Genomic DNA, 13,688 nt, shown 5'->3' on the forward strand with positions numbered 1-13,688 from the left:
ACTATGAACAGGTCATGTTGAAGAGGAAGGGAGAGTGGGAGGGAGTGTTCCTCCGTTGCCGAGGGGGATAGCACGCAAGACCGGCGGTTCTAATGAGCTGACATAAAGGTGTTCCTAGGAACCTCGGGGTTCTCAGATGGAGCAGACAGACATGAGATTACGTTGGAGCAGACATACGGACAAAGAAGTGGTTTTTAATGTATATTATAAGATCTGAAGTTATAGAATCAATAGATTATTTTACAGTTGGAATAAATACATAAAGAGAAGTAGGATACTAAGTTAAATAAGAAAATAATGAAGGCAATTGGAACACAACTTAAGCACTTTTACCTCGTAGCAAGTTAAGTTCGAACTGAACCAACTCGTGAGCAACAAATCGACTGATATTTCGCTTGCTGTTGATTGGCAGAATTTTTGCAGAGAACTCTTGACATGCATATGTGACCTGCTCAGTGCGCGTGAGGAGGCCCTGCACTTTGGATTGCACAATTCCAATCAACCAACTGAGTTTCTAGACGTCTTGTTTTCATAAGAAGAACTATGTAGTTCTGTATAGAAGGCTGATCAGTCTTTTAATCCAGAAAAAATCTGTGTCAGTGGTAACTAATCTGAGAGCTTTCGTTTTAAAGTAGATGTCCATTGTATTTGCTTTTGTTTGTCTATTAATTAATTTATTTATATGAGTGTTGCTTAGCGCCACGTTGGAGAGTATTTTCCTGTACATTGGTGATCAGTTCTGTACATAGTGGAAACCGGAGTACCCCATGAGTAAACACGCACTGACCTTTGAGGAACCTTTCCTCGTGTGATGCAAATATGACTATAGACGTAAAGCATAGAGACTAAAACTATAACAGTGACGACATTGTGATAGACGTACAGCATAGAGACTAAAATTATAACAGAGACGACATTGTGATAGACGTACAGCATAGAGACTAAAATTATAACAGAGACGTCAGTGTGATAGACGTACAGCATACAGACTAAAACTGTAACAGCGACGGCAGTCTGATAGCTGGCAAATGGTCACGCGTAAGCGGTGAAATGTGGCCCGACTCTTGTTAGTTTACCTCAGTCGGGGTTTTATTCTAACTGTTCATGTACATGCATAGATAGTAGCAATTTGCACGCCCCTAGCACCATGACTCTAGCAGAATTAGGTGAAAAATTGCATTGATATTAATTGCAATTTCTTAGTCTTATGTCACTGGTCTAGAATAACTCAATAGAATTACGTTTAATACTTGTGGAGGTCAAGTGGTCTACCACCACTTGAAGGCGCTAGGGGCTATACGTTCATCATGTTGAATTAGATCACCGCGAGATACATATTTTATTATCAACACCTGATATTCTAGCAAGGTACACGATCTGAATACTGATTTAACTAGAACATACCTAGTGTCTATCCAACATCAATGAAAACTGTTGAATATCTCTCTTTGCATGATGTCGTCCTGTTTCCTTGTTTTACGTACTTTCTTAGTTTTTGGCAGTAGGTGTTAAACGTCAAGTTGGGAATTGGCCTTGCGAGTACAGACCAGGAACGTCCATCTTGATTGATCTGTTTCAAGAAAAAACACAAACGGTTACATGAGTGTAGTAGATTGCCGATTGTCGACAAGCCCCTAACGAAGTGTGAAAGCGAGTGAGTCTGTCAACGGCTTGTCAAAGAATTCACGAACTGCTTTGAAACGGGCGTCATTTAGTTTCGCATTCATTTATTCACAGTTACACTAATCACCATTACTTATTATTTTGTTATGTATTCGTTATTTTCACCAATACTCTAAATTGGCTGGATGCAAAATTATTCCATTGCTCAAATAACGGTGCTCTTTATGAGCAAGGGTATTGAAAAATAGCTGTGGTGTGGCGTACATCGTCCAATAGGGATTAGGGAAACCAAATTCCCTCTCCACGTGAATGACTGTAATGCTCGAATAACAACACCAGTTAACAAGACCCCAGTTAAGGCATTATCCAATATTGTCCTTGTGAACCTAAGAATTACGAATCGACCATTTTCCCTGGTTGTGACGAAATTGCATCATTCAGTCTGCATGGCATTGATTGGTTCACCGTGCAGGTAACTGGAATATAACGATTCCGGTCACAATACACTTAAGATTGTCAATGAAGGGAGCGAGATGCGGCGCGGTGGTTGAGATGTTTGCATTGCAATCGCTAGAACATACGAGATGTGGCTTCAGGCACAACCTAGACGGCGACCTGATGGTTAGAGCACCCGCCTGGAAAACGGGAGGCTTGTGATCAAACCTGGGTCGGGCCATACCAAAGACTGAAAAAGACTCAGCACTGAAAGGTCAGAGCAAGGAAACACGACTCGCTGTCACTATAATGTGACTAGGTGGGGTGTCATGTCTGGTGTCTTCGGCACTCCAGTGGCGGCAGCACTTTGACGGTATGGGATCGCACTGCCACAAAAAGGCAAAGTATATGTACATACACCCCATGCCTCCTCGTCGTCATGTGAACGACAAATTGTGAAAAAGTGCGATATAAACCCCCACTTTCACTGTTTGTGGGAATTTGGTGAACATAATCGGTCGACAACGCTCCTTTTGTCGTTTATGCAATCTATAACATTCGTTGAAGATCACTTGTCGTTATTTATTGCCGAGTGCTTTACCCCGGGCGGTCTTCTTTCTTCCAGGAACAAAACTCACCAATATACATGTAGTATAAATAAAAATGATTTGAATGTTGAGATGAATATTCCATTAATCAATATATCAAACATATACATGTAAGTAACAAACATTTTCTCTTATCAGCGATCTTGCATATACATCAATACACTGTTCTTCCAGGTTTTTTTACAATTGAAAATTGAGTTAATTTCCTTTATTTATTCATGTTCGCTTGTCTTCAAGCATTTTCTAACAAAACGTCGTGAACTACAACAATCGCCATGAAAATTCGCTCCTTTTCAGTAGGAATATAGATCAATATACACTTGTTATTTATTTATCAATATATTTATTTATTTGTGCAATTTGATTGGTGTTTTACGTGGTACTCAAGCATATTTCAATGGATGCTGATGACAGACGGCTATTTATTTTTCTCCACAATAAAATGAGAAAATCCATACCAATTTGGGCACCGAGATTAAAGGGTTTTAAATGGTCCATATTGTTAAGTTCTTCTGGGGAAAAACGTCCAGTTTATGGGAATAACGTAATCTCAGTTGTTGCCATGGAAATTGCTGAGCTTGTAAACCAAATAAAGAACAAAAAACGTTTAGGAAACGTAGGAACGGGCTGATATTGCTCTCCATTTTGGCGGCGAATGAGACTTTTTCCCGATTGGCCTTAGATAAGCGTGTCAATGAACATGCTTTGTACATTGCCAAATTACTATAGCTCTCATTGTAAAACACCCTGGAATACCTAGAATAGGCGAAGTGGCTGGAAACAGATAAACGCACAATCTGTGCGTCTGGCTGTGCTCAGACGGATTTTGCATGGATGGGTGTGGCGGACTGGAGTGGAATTTTCAAAACCAGCCAATCCCAGTGTATATTTAGCTCGATGTACCTAAAAACCATATAGTGTATAACTACTAGGCCCTGAGACAGTGTTCAAAAAAAATATGAACTTGGAATGTTTCATGCTAATCTTAAGGAAGTTATGTATTAAGTATTGTGCATCGGAAATAACCGATTTCCATTGGCGGGCGCTTGTGGACTTATGCAAGTTTGGCCAGGAATATCTAATATTATGGGCATCAAGTCGCTTTTGTGTGAGCAGAAGGGAAGCGGGTTGAAGGTGGGACAGGGAGTCGTCCACACCCCGTGCTCACTCCTTTCCCCTTTATTTACAAGCCTGAAATATTATCTTAACGCCATGTATCCCAAATCTCCATCAATGCTTCCGATTAGCCTAACTTTTAACATTGTGTCGAATCAGTGTAATATATGTATTGTGCCGTCTCACCGATACTTTATGCTGAAGAGACTTGACACCCCTACTAAGTCACAACCCGCTGACAGTGTGTCGTCCACTAATTTGGATCATTCATCTACACTTGCAGTGAAATTTTGATGAAATCTTATAGCAGAAAATGAAAAGGTCTAGTTGTAGCGACAGGTACCGAAAGGATACCATTCAGATTTATCAGAATCTCGTAAACAGTGTACAGGACTTGTGCTTCCCAAATGCTCCTCGTAAGCTCAGACTTAGGTAACATTTCATGTTGAATTCCAATAAATAATTTTAAAAACTTTTTAATATTATTATTGGTTGTTATTACACATATTCTGGTACGTATTTTAATGACATTTATCTCCCGCGAGTCATGCAAGAGATGAATATTTTAAGAAAAAAAAACACCAGCAACAACAACAACAAAAAAGAAAACATTATAGGAAGCATTTGCATTGAACGATTTTAAGCATAATGACATCGACAACTGATATACATTCCTACATGGCAAAGGGAAAGCGACGAAAGTAATAATGGTGTTATGAGTCACATGTAACTTTCTCCAAAGGAAGCAAAGACAGTGATTTGTGGGATTCTAGAGTTTCACTGACATTTAGCAGCAAATATTGTTTCATGATTAATGAGGAAGAATTTTATCAAGCTTAGAGACGCCATCTGCAGACTGTTGACGCAGAAGCTTTCTGACATTTTGTACCCAAAAAGTCACTTTGTCTTTAAATTAATGTCTCAGTTTTGTAACAATAAATTGCGATGATAAATTTAGACTTATTGTGACTAGTTCGTGCTTGTATATGTCAAGCTGCTGGACAAGTCGGCTATGTATCGGTCTTCTGGCTAAAGGAAGAACCTGATTCAGGTCAAACTATTACGAGCATTTAGTGTTGTGGGTTTATTCGTGTTTTGACACTGGACGTTTATATGGACCTGACGGTGACAATAAATAATGTGGTCCTAAATCAGCAGTAGGCAATTACCATGTGAACAAACAGGCAGGAGAGCAAAACCTACTGTCGGAAATTTGCTAACTACATATTTTATTCCAGCTCTAACTTCAAGCCACAAACAAGATAGATCACATGACAATGGTTCCTTTCTAATTCCTCCGCGAGGATGGGGTGTGTCGCATGTCAAAACAGGAAGCATTTTTTGCAAAGTACTTGGGTTGAGTGTTACATTTTTGCAATGATACAAACTTAATGATTTCAATCTTCATGCCTTTAACAGAATCACCATTTTGTTAATTTATGTATTGATTGACAGTTGTTTTACGAGGTGCTTCGGAACCTTTAAAGGTGAACAGCAAAGTATTTAATTTTCGCCAAAATTATAATAGTTACGACTCTTCTGTAATTGAGTAAAACTGTGGAATTTTTCTTTCTTAAAGTAAATAGTTAAGAATTTTTAGTATAAATATTTAAAATTATCTAACGTAATGTTGTATTTAAAATTTCCATGGCTTATCACTGTTTTTAGAGTGTCACTTCGTCCTTGGTGGTGCCAGTCGTTCATGTTCACAGAATGTAACAGTTTTTCTTACATCAGTGACGATGAGATAAATGAACCATGACCTCTTCGAAGCCATGACGTTCCGAAATCCAAGGGGAACAACCCATGGATCTTTGGGCAAATAACATACTGTACATATTTACACTGCAACTATTAACAACGTATGACATGTATTTATAAAAAGACACACATTAATGTGCAAATGTATACGGTGGGACTATAAACGCATACGTTTTGGTTAAAACCGTTCTCACTTTAACATGTATATACCTATCAGTATAAATATGTCGAGCTTTGGACGGGCATATATATCACAAGGGGACAATGTCACTATGTAAAGGAAATATAAATAGTTAAAGCAACGGAAGAAAGCCATGCAGAAACACAACCAAGAAATAACCTAGAAGAGTGCATCTCTCCAAACATGACCGAAAACACATTGCCTAGGAAAGTGACGTCTTTCTCATACACACAATTCAGCATGGCTGACCACTTCTCTCTTGCATGATAATAACTTTTCTCTCTTCCACTGCTTAGTTTCCCATCTCTTGTGGGATTTTGTTTCACCATGGCAAAAAAGAATTAAAATCATTTTCTTAGAATTCGCTAATTGACAAAACGCGCTTTCCATCCTGCAGATCATTGAAGCGATATAAAGATGTAATAATTCAAGTCAGATTTGATTGATGATATGAAGTAATTTTTGTAAATTTAAAAAATGTAGTTATTCTTATGTAAGAAAATATCAGAATATTTCCCCTCCATCGAGAATTGGGCCGAGTGATTAGCCTGCCAGCGTGGCGCAATAACTTTGGAGCCTCTCACCATCGCAGTGGCTGTGAGTTTAGGTTCAACTCCTGCTGGTTTCCCCTCCGGTCGTACGTGTGAAAGTCTGCCAGGAACCTGTTTATATGGTTTCATTGGGTTTAGCGAAGTAACGAAGCAGTGGTAGTTTCTCTGTACCGATAAGACCCCATCTACAAACAAATCAACAAAGGCAAGTTTAACGAAAATTCGAGAAGACATGAATGTTTTTCATTGGGTTGAGCCCTGCCCATTTTAATCGTAAGGAGGACTGTTTGCAGACGTCGCGTTACAATTCACAACTGGGTACTTATCTTTGAACGGCTCTCGCGGCACAACCTTTCCCTTTCGAAGTCGGCTCCCAGTTGGTGTCTGAAAGCACTCAGCTAATTTGACGGTCGCCTTCTTGACGATGAGAACACCCGGCTGTTACCTCGCGAGAGAGTTCACTCGACTTGTTTCAGTCGTCGAGGTTTTTGTTCTATTTCCCGGGATGGTGGTGATAATTACACTTATTAGCCGACCAGATGACAGACGGGGTGCCTACGAGCGATGAACATTGTGACCCTCCAGCCAGGCCACTCATTAAACATTTACATCTGACATTCGGGAATCCGTCCATTATAACAGACGTTCTGTAACATCGGTGGTCACGTGACGGTAACCAAGTTTGCCACGCGAGAGGACATGTTGATGATTGACACGGTTTGGAGGACTTCGGTCTCGCAACGGAGGTCTTTGGACCTGCGCGGATCGTGTAATATTCACATGGGAACTGTTCTTTTAGTGGCCACAAAATAATCTTAAGAACTTTTAGTATCAGTCTCTTTCAAAGTATTTTAAAGATTTTAAAGTAATTAAAAAAAGAATACATGAAATAACAACATAAAAATGAAAAACAACGTCGAAAAGACCCTCAGAAATCATCTTTTACCTTAACAAATGCCACTGACATCAAAACACGTCTGTCTTCTCATCACTCCTGAAAACTTGGGGAAATGTTTCTTTATTCAATGAACGAGCTTGCTTTAAGTTACATTTGTGTATGGAGATTTGCGTTGAAAAAAGTCCTTTCTTTTTAACTTTTTGTTTACACAATGACAGTCGGCAGACACTATACCCGGCGCCCTACCCAGGCACAATATACTGGCATTAGACCCACAAGTAGTTAACACATCTTTATATGCAGAGCATCATGCAAAGATGTATAACGGATGATACTTCTTCAGTCTTTTGTTTCTATATGTATTTGTTTGTTTATTTATTCCATTGGTGTTTAACGTCGTACTCAATAATATTGGACTTATACGACGGTGGACAGAATTACGGCTGGAGGAAACCCGGTAGAGAGCCTGGAGTAAACTCACGTCTATCCGCAGGCTGCTGACAAGCCTTCCCACGTACGGCCGGACAGGAACTTTAGTCGTTTACGTTCTATCTTACACACTGGGAATAGTCCGTGCAAAGGTGCTAGTCTTTTAAGCAATACACTGTGTAAAATATCTGTATATACATGTATACTATCCAAAAAAAAAAGAAACGCATAGGTGTTTTGTTTTATTTTAAAATGAAATAAATACATTTTGTCTTCATTTCATGAGCAAAATGTGTTTTAATATTGTTAATAGTCACAGTTAGCACACATTGTATTCCTCAAAACATTTCTTGGTTGAAAATGTTGCGTTTGGAGGCCGTTTTTGGAAGAAGTAAAAAATACAGCACCACACTGCATCACGTGCAGTCTTACACGCCGAACTTACGCATGGAAAGCATGCAGTGTGTGACTATAAAACCGCAACTTCGGGCCGGAAATCGGCGTCTTTCAAGTGGTGTTTTCAAGCTGATTCAACATGCCACGTCTTGACACTGTCACAAGAAATATTGCCATTGGAAGACTTCAAGCTGGAGAGTCCCAATCGTCCATTTCTAGGCGTCTACACGTCAGCCAGGGCACGATTTCACGGCTTGCTGCCCGCTACAACAATACTGGGACAACAAATGACCGTCGGCGTTCAGGTCGACCACGTGTCACTACAGCAGCCCAAGATCGCTACATAAGGGTCCTCCATTTGCGTGACCGTTGTGCTACAGCTGAAAGCACAGCAGCCAGCATACCGGGACTGAGGAGGATATCAGGTCAGACAGTGCGGAACAGGCTGAGGGAACATGGACTGAGAGCCAGGAGGGCCCTATGTTGGGATCGTGCTGCGACCTCACAATCGCGCCAATGGTGTAACAACGTGACTGCATGGAATCTACGCAACTGGCGACGCATTTGGTTCAGTGATGAGTCCAGATTCCTACTGCAGAGACGTGATGGTAGAAATAGGGTTTACAGTCGTGCTCACGAACGTTATGCCCCTAACTGCGTACGCCAAGTGGACATTTTTGGTGGAGGGAGTGTGATGATGTGGGCAGCAATATCGTATACTGGTCGTACAAATCTTGTCCACGTTCAGGGAAATCTTACGGCCATACGCTACCGAGCCACCATCCTGCAGCCACACCTCTTACCTGTCATTGACGTTCAGCGGGAGTTGTTCCAGCAGGACAACGCCAGACCGCACACGGCACGTGTCACAAGGGACTTCCTCGCCGAAAACAATGTAAATGTGCTACCCTGGCCGTCCCGTTCCCCGGATCTTAACCCAATTGAGCATCTGTGGTATGAACTTGATCGACGTCTACGCCAACGTCAACCTCAACCCCAAACGCTTCATGAGCAAGTTGCATGTTTGCAGGAGGAGTGGCAGAACATTCCCCAGGCCTCTATCCAGCGTCTCATCCAGTCCATGACAAGGCGTGTCAGAACTGTTATTCGTGCCCGTGTTGGTCACAACAGATACTGACATTCCACTCAAGTGGGAGACTCATTGTGAGTGTCTTACCTCAAGCTGATGGCCTTGTTGTCTAGATATGGACCCTTCCTTAATCTGTGTAAAAAAATATTTGCAGAATAGCAATTCTTATTTAGTTATGCATAACTAAAAAGACTGCATCACCTCCGCAAAAAACCGGGTTATGCGTTTCTTTTTTTGGATAGTATATAAACACAAAATCTGACAAAGAATTGTAAATACTTTACAAAGATAAATTCAGCAGATTAACAAGCAATTAATACTGTACAGATACAAGTAGGTTTACTGAACTGACCTACGATAGATTTGCGTACACACTTTTTAGCTGTGATTAGCTCTTGCCCCTTCAAAGCACTTTGCCTACAAACAACGTAATACAACACAGTACATTTGCAACACGTTACAAATAAAGCTACACACCGCTCAAGTAGTTAACGCCCTATCTCGCTGAGACTGTCAGATCTAGTGATCAATGAGGTCCCTTGTTCGAATCCAGGTTTAGACGGTGCTTTTTTGTTGTTATAATAAATGCGATATAAAAGACGATATATAAGACAACATATCCATTTACCTAATTGTGCTTCAACTATTGTGCTAGAAGGCGTGTGATTTACTACAATTTAGCATTTAATAGTAGAGTAAAACTCTGAATGAGGTGAATTGACAAGAGGTCGTATATCACCGGTTACGTGTGACCATTCATCGCTTCTCTGGCTTTACTCTCCATGTTGTACGTCTTTTATTATATTTATGTCAGTTTGTCAGGGTACGCCGAAGATCGTTGGTTAATCCCCGTAGTCCTGTGTCATCCAAGTGAAAAATTCTTGAGAAAATCAATAAATAAAATAGCTCTGAATTAGGCGACCAATCGTTGTCAAAGGGCTTAAATGCTTGGTTTAGTTTCAGTACAACGTCGTGTTCGACTTTGCTTTATTCTACCAAGTTGAGTTTTTAGAATACAATCCGTTCTCTTGCAGTGCCAAAACTTTGTATTTTCAAATGTTCTATCTTTAAAATGCCAAAGCTGTGCACTACAAAAACGTGTCTTTCTTTCAAAAACTTTACGGAGTTAATCTGACTACATATTATTGAATAAGGAAAGCCGTCAAGTCAAAATTAACATGAACCTAACTTGCGCACTGACAGAAACCGAGCTTTTCCAAAGGCCAGATTGGAATCACTCGAGACCGTCGTGTGACTCTAGTCAGCAACACACGGCATTCTCCGGAAAATGCTTAACTCGTGAAAGGTATGGATTACAACATGGATATGCACGCTTTTAATCTGATCATAGCTAAAGTGTTTTCGGAGTATAATCGTTCTTTTAATCATAAACGGAATCAACAAATTACAAATATCGTGAAAGTAGAAAACGCGGTCCAAATTTGAGAAAAACAAAAGTGTATAGCCCAGCAACATAGTCACATGATTCGAAATGGTGATTAACGAAGTGCACGTGATGCTTGTTACGTGCCTAACCATGGCCTGACGGGCTTTCTGTGTTACAAACAAGGGCCATGAAGTCAGTATAACATCAGGTTTAAGTAAACCCTGACTTTGTGATGTTCAATTTTGACCTGTTGAAGAGATGACATTAGAAAGCACTGTGCACCAGGCTGGTGAGTATGCCGATTCTGAGCTGTGAGCAATATTAAGGCATGTAAAGCCGACCTCATAGCTTAATTAACCCTATCCATGGGTACGCAGGTAGCTGTTGTGAGATTTGGCTGCTTCCATTGATCTTGGGACCTTCGCAGAATAGCCTCCATTAAATGTGAAATTCAGCGTTAATTTTCTTAAAAATTATAGCATTTGACACGTGATGTCCATTTGATAACATGAATATCGCGCTAAAAATTTTAGTTCGTCTGACATAAATTCCACACCCTTTTCAGTTGTAAGAAACGATCATTAGCCCTAAGATGGCTGGAGATAACTAGCTTCTCGCCAATACACCACAACATTAATTCATTTATATATCTGATGTAGCGACCAGCATCATGGTGGAAGGAAACCGGGCAGAACCAGGGGGGAACCCATAACCGTCCGCAGGTTACTGACAGATGTTCCACGTACGGCTGGAGAGGAAGCCAGCATGAGCTGGACTTGAACTCACAGCGACCGCATTGTTGAGAGTCTCCTAGACCATTGACACGTTAACCACATCGTCCACGGAGGCCTCCACCGTACCATTAAGCCCGCTCAATGGCAGGAACACTCTGCCCAACATGTGACATTGTCAAAACTGGGTGTTATACTCTAGACATTCTGTTTTCCTATAACTCTAAGAGTCAACAGGAATTTGTTTACTATTATTTAAAAATGCTCTAATCTTCCAAAATGTTGTAGCATTACAAACACGTGATATATCAATTGACGTCAGGTTTTACAAAACCATTTATGGGCAGAAAGCTATCAGGGGAATGCAAATCAAACAGTAAGGCCTTCTTTCACTCTTGTGTCATATTTCATTATTATGTTAATAACCGTGTAATACATTTTTTAAAAATTATTTTCTCATTCTGGCGTTCCATATATAACGTAACTGGATAAAAACTCAACTTTGTTTTAATCTAAAAATTATATCCTTAATTTATCTTATTAGGCTGGGCCCAGGCTTTCAGGCAGAAATATTGATTTCCATTTGCAAGTTTTCTGACAGTTATCTGTTATCTTGCTAATAATATTTGCAAGCTTTCATTGTTTTTTTCCAAGTCTGTGAGGACAAGATTAGAATATTTGAGGTCAAAGCATAATTTCTGGAAATGTGTTAATCGACAATTAATAATGATATAATGTTATCAACGCAGTAAATGGAAAGGGACTGACTGATTATATTACTACATTGATAATGGCATGATTGTTGCATTAGATGTATGGGGAGATTTCATGTTCCTTCATACAACCATATCATGCAATGCAACTTTTGTATTAGCTTTGTTATATTGATTTAGCTTGGTTATAACCAGACCGAATAACAGTGACTTCGTTGTATTAAGGCAACTGGTCAGAAATGCTAATTAGATTGTTGGAATTGTGCTAGGTAAGCATGTATTGTCTAAGGTATAAGTAACCATTGCACAATTTATGTCAAGGGAGCCAGCATTGTCTAGATTGCCAAAGCAATCAAGCAATATTGCTGATGTAGCATTACATCTGAGCAACCTCAGCAATACTGGCAGCGTTTCTCAGATTGAACAACAGCCAATCGCAGATTTAAGGCCGTATCTAAGGTCGTTGATACACTAAGACACGCATTATTGCTCAGTTTATTTGAGCACCACCAGCATTGTTCATTTTGTATTGTGAGAGCCAGCATTGTTCGGATTACATAAAGGAGAAAGAGTATTGTTCGGATTACACACAGTGAAAATAGCATTGTTCGGGTCGGATTAGATAAGTGAACATTAGTATTAATAATATTAATTTTCTGATTGTTGTTTAACGCCTTACTAGTAAATTTATACAATGTCGGTCGGTGTATTGGGTAGACGAAACTAGAGAGTTAAGGGTAGACCACCGACTTCTAGCAAGTTATTGACGAACTTCTTACCATGTGATGTACAAAAATGCTCGATATAAGGTCCCCACCGATCGGCAGGCCGCAAATAAGGCCACACAAACATCGCCTACTCGTTTGTTGTCACCAAATGCACACGAACAGTGAGAGCGACAAAATATCTGTATATACATGTATACGTTTGTTATACGTTACCAAGCATTGGCTAAGGTGTATTAGGGGAAACTATAGCATTAGTCAGTTTGTTATACGTTACCAAACATTGGATACGGTGTATTAGGGGAACTACAGCATTAGTCAGCTTGTTATACGTTACCAAAACATTGGCTAGGGTGTAATAGGGGAACTATTGCATTAGTCAGTTTGTTATACGTTACCAAACATTGGCTAGGGTGTATTGAGGGAACTATAGCATTAGTCAGCTTGTTATACGTTACCAAACATTGGCTATTGTGTATTACGGGAACTATTGCATTAGTCAGCTTGTTATACGTTACCAAACATTGGCTAGGGTGTATTAGGGCAACTATAGCATTAGTCAGCTTGTTATACGTTACCAAACATTGGATAGGGTGTATTAGGGGAACTACAGCATTAGTCAGCTTGTTATACGTTACCAAACATTGGCTAGGGTGTAATAGGGGAACTATTGCATTAGTCAGTTTGTTTTACGTTACCAAACATTGGCTAGGGGTGTATTGAGGGAACTATAGCATTAGTCAGCTTGTTATACGTTACAAACATTGGCTATTGTGTATTAGGGGAACTATTGCATTAGTCAGCTTGTTATACGTTACCAAACATTGGCTAGGGTGTATTAGGGCAACTATAGCATTAGTCAGCTTGTTATACGTTACCAAACATTGGATAGGGTGTATTGAGGGAACTATTGCATTAGTCAGTTTGTTATACGTTACCAAACATTGGATAGGGTGTATTAGGGGAACTATTGCATTAGTCAGGTTTGTTATACGTTATCAAACATTGGCTAGGGTGTATTAGGGGAACTATTGCATTAGACAA

The sequence above is a fragment of the Liolophura sinensis genome, chromosome 11, assembly GCF_032854445.1.
Source record: "Liolophura sinensis isolate JHLJ2023 chromosome 11, CUHK_Ljap_v2, whole genome shotgun sequence".
In the NCBI taxonomy this organism is placed as follows: domain Eukaryota; kingdom Metazoa; phylum Mollusca; class Polyplacophora; order Chitonida; family Chitonidae; genus Liolophura; species Liolophura sinensis.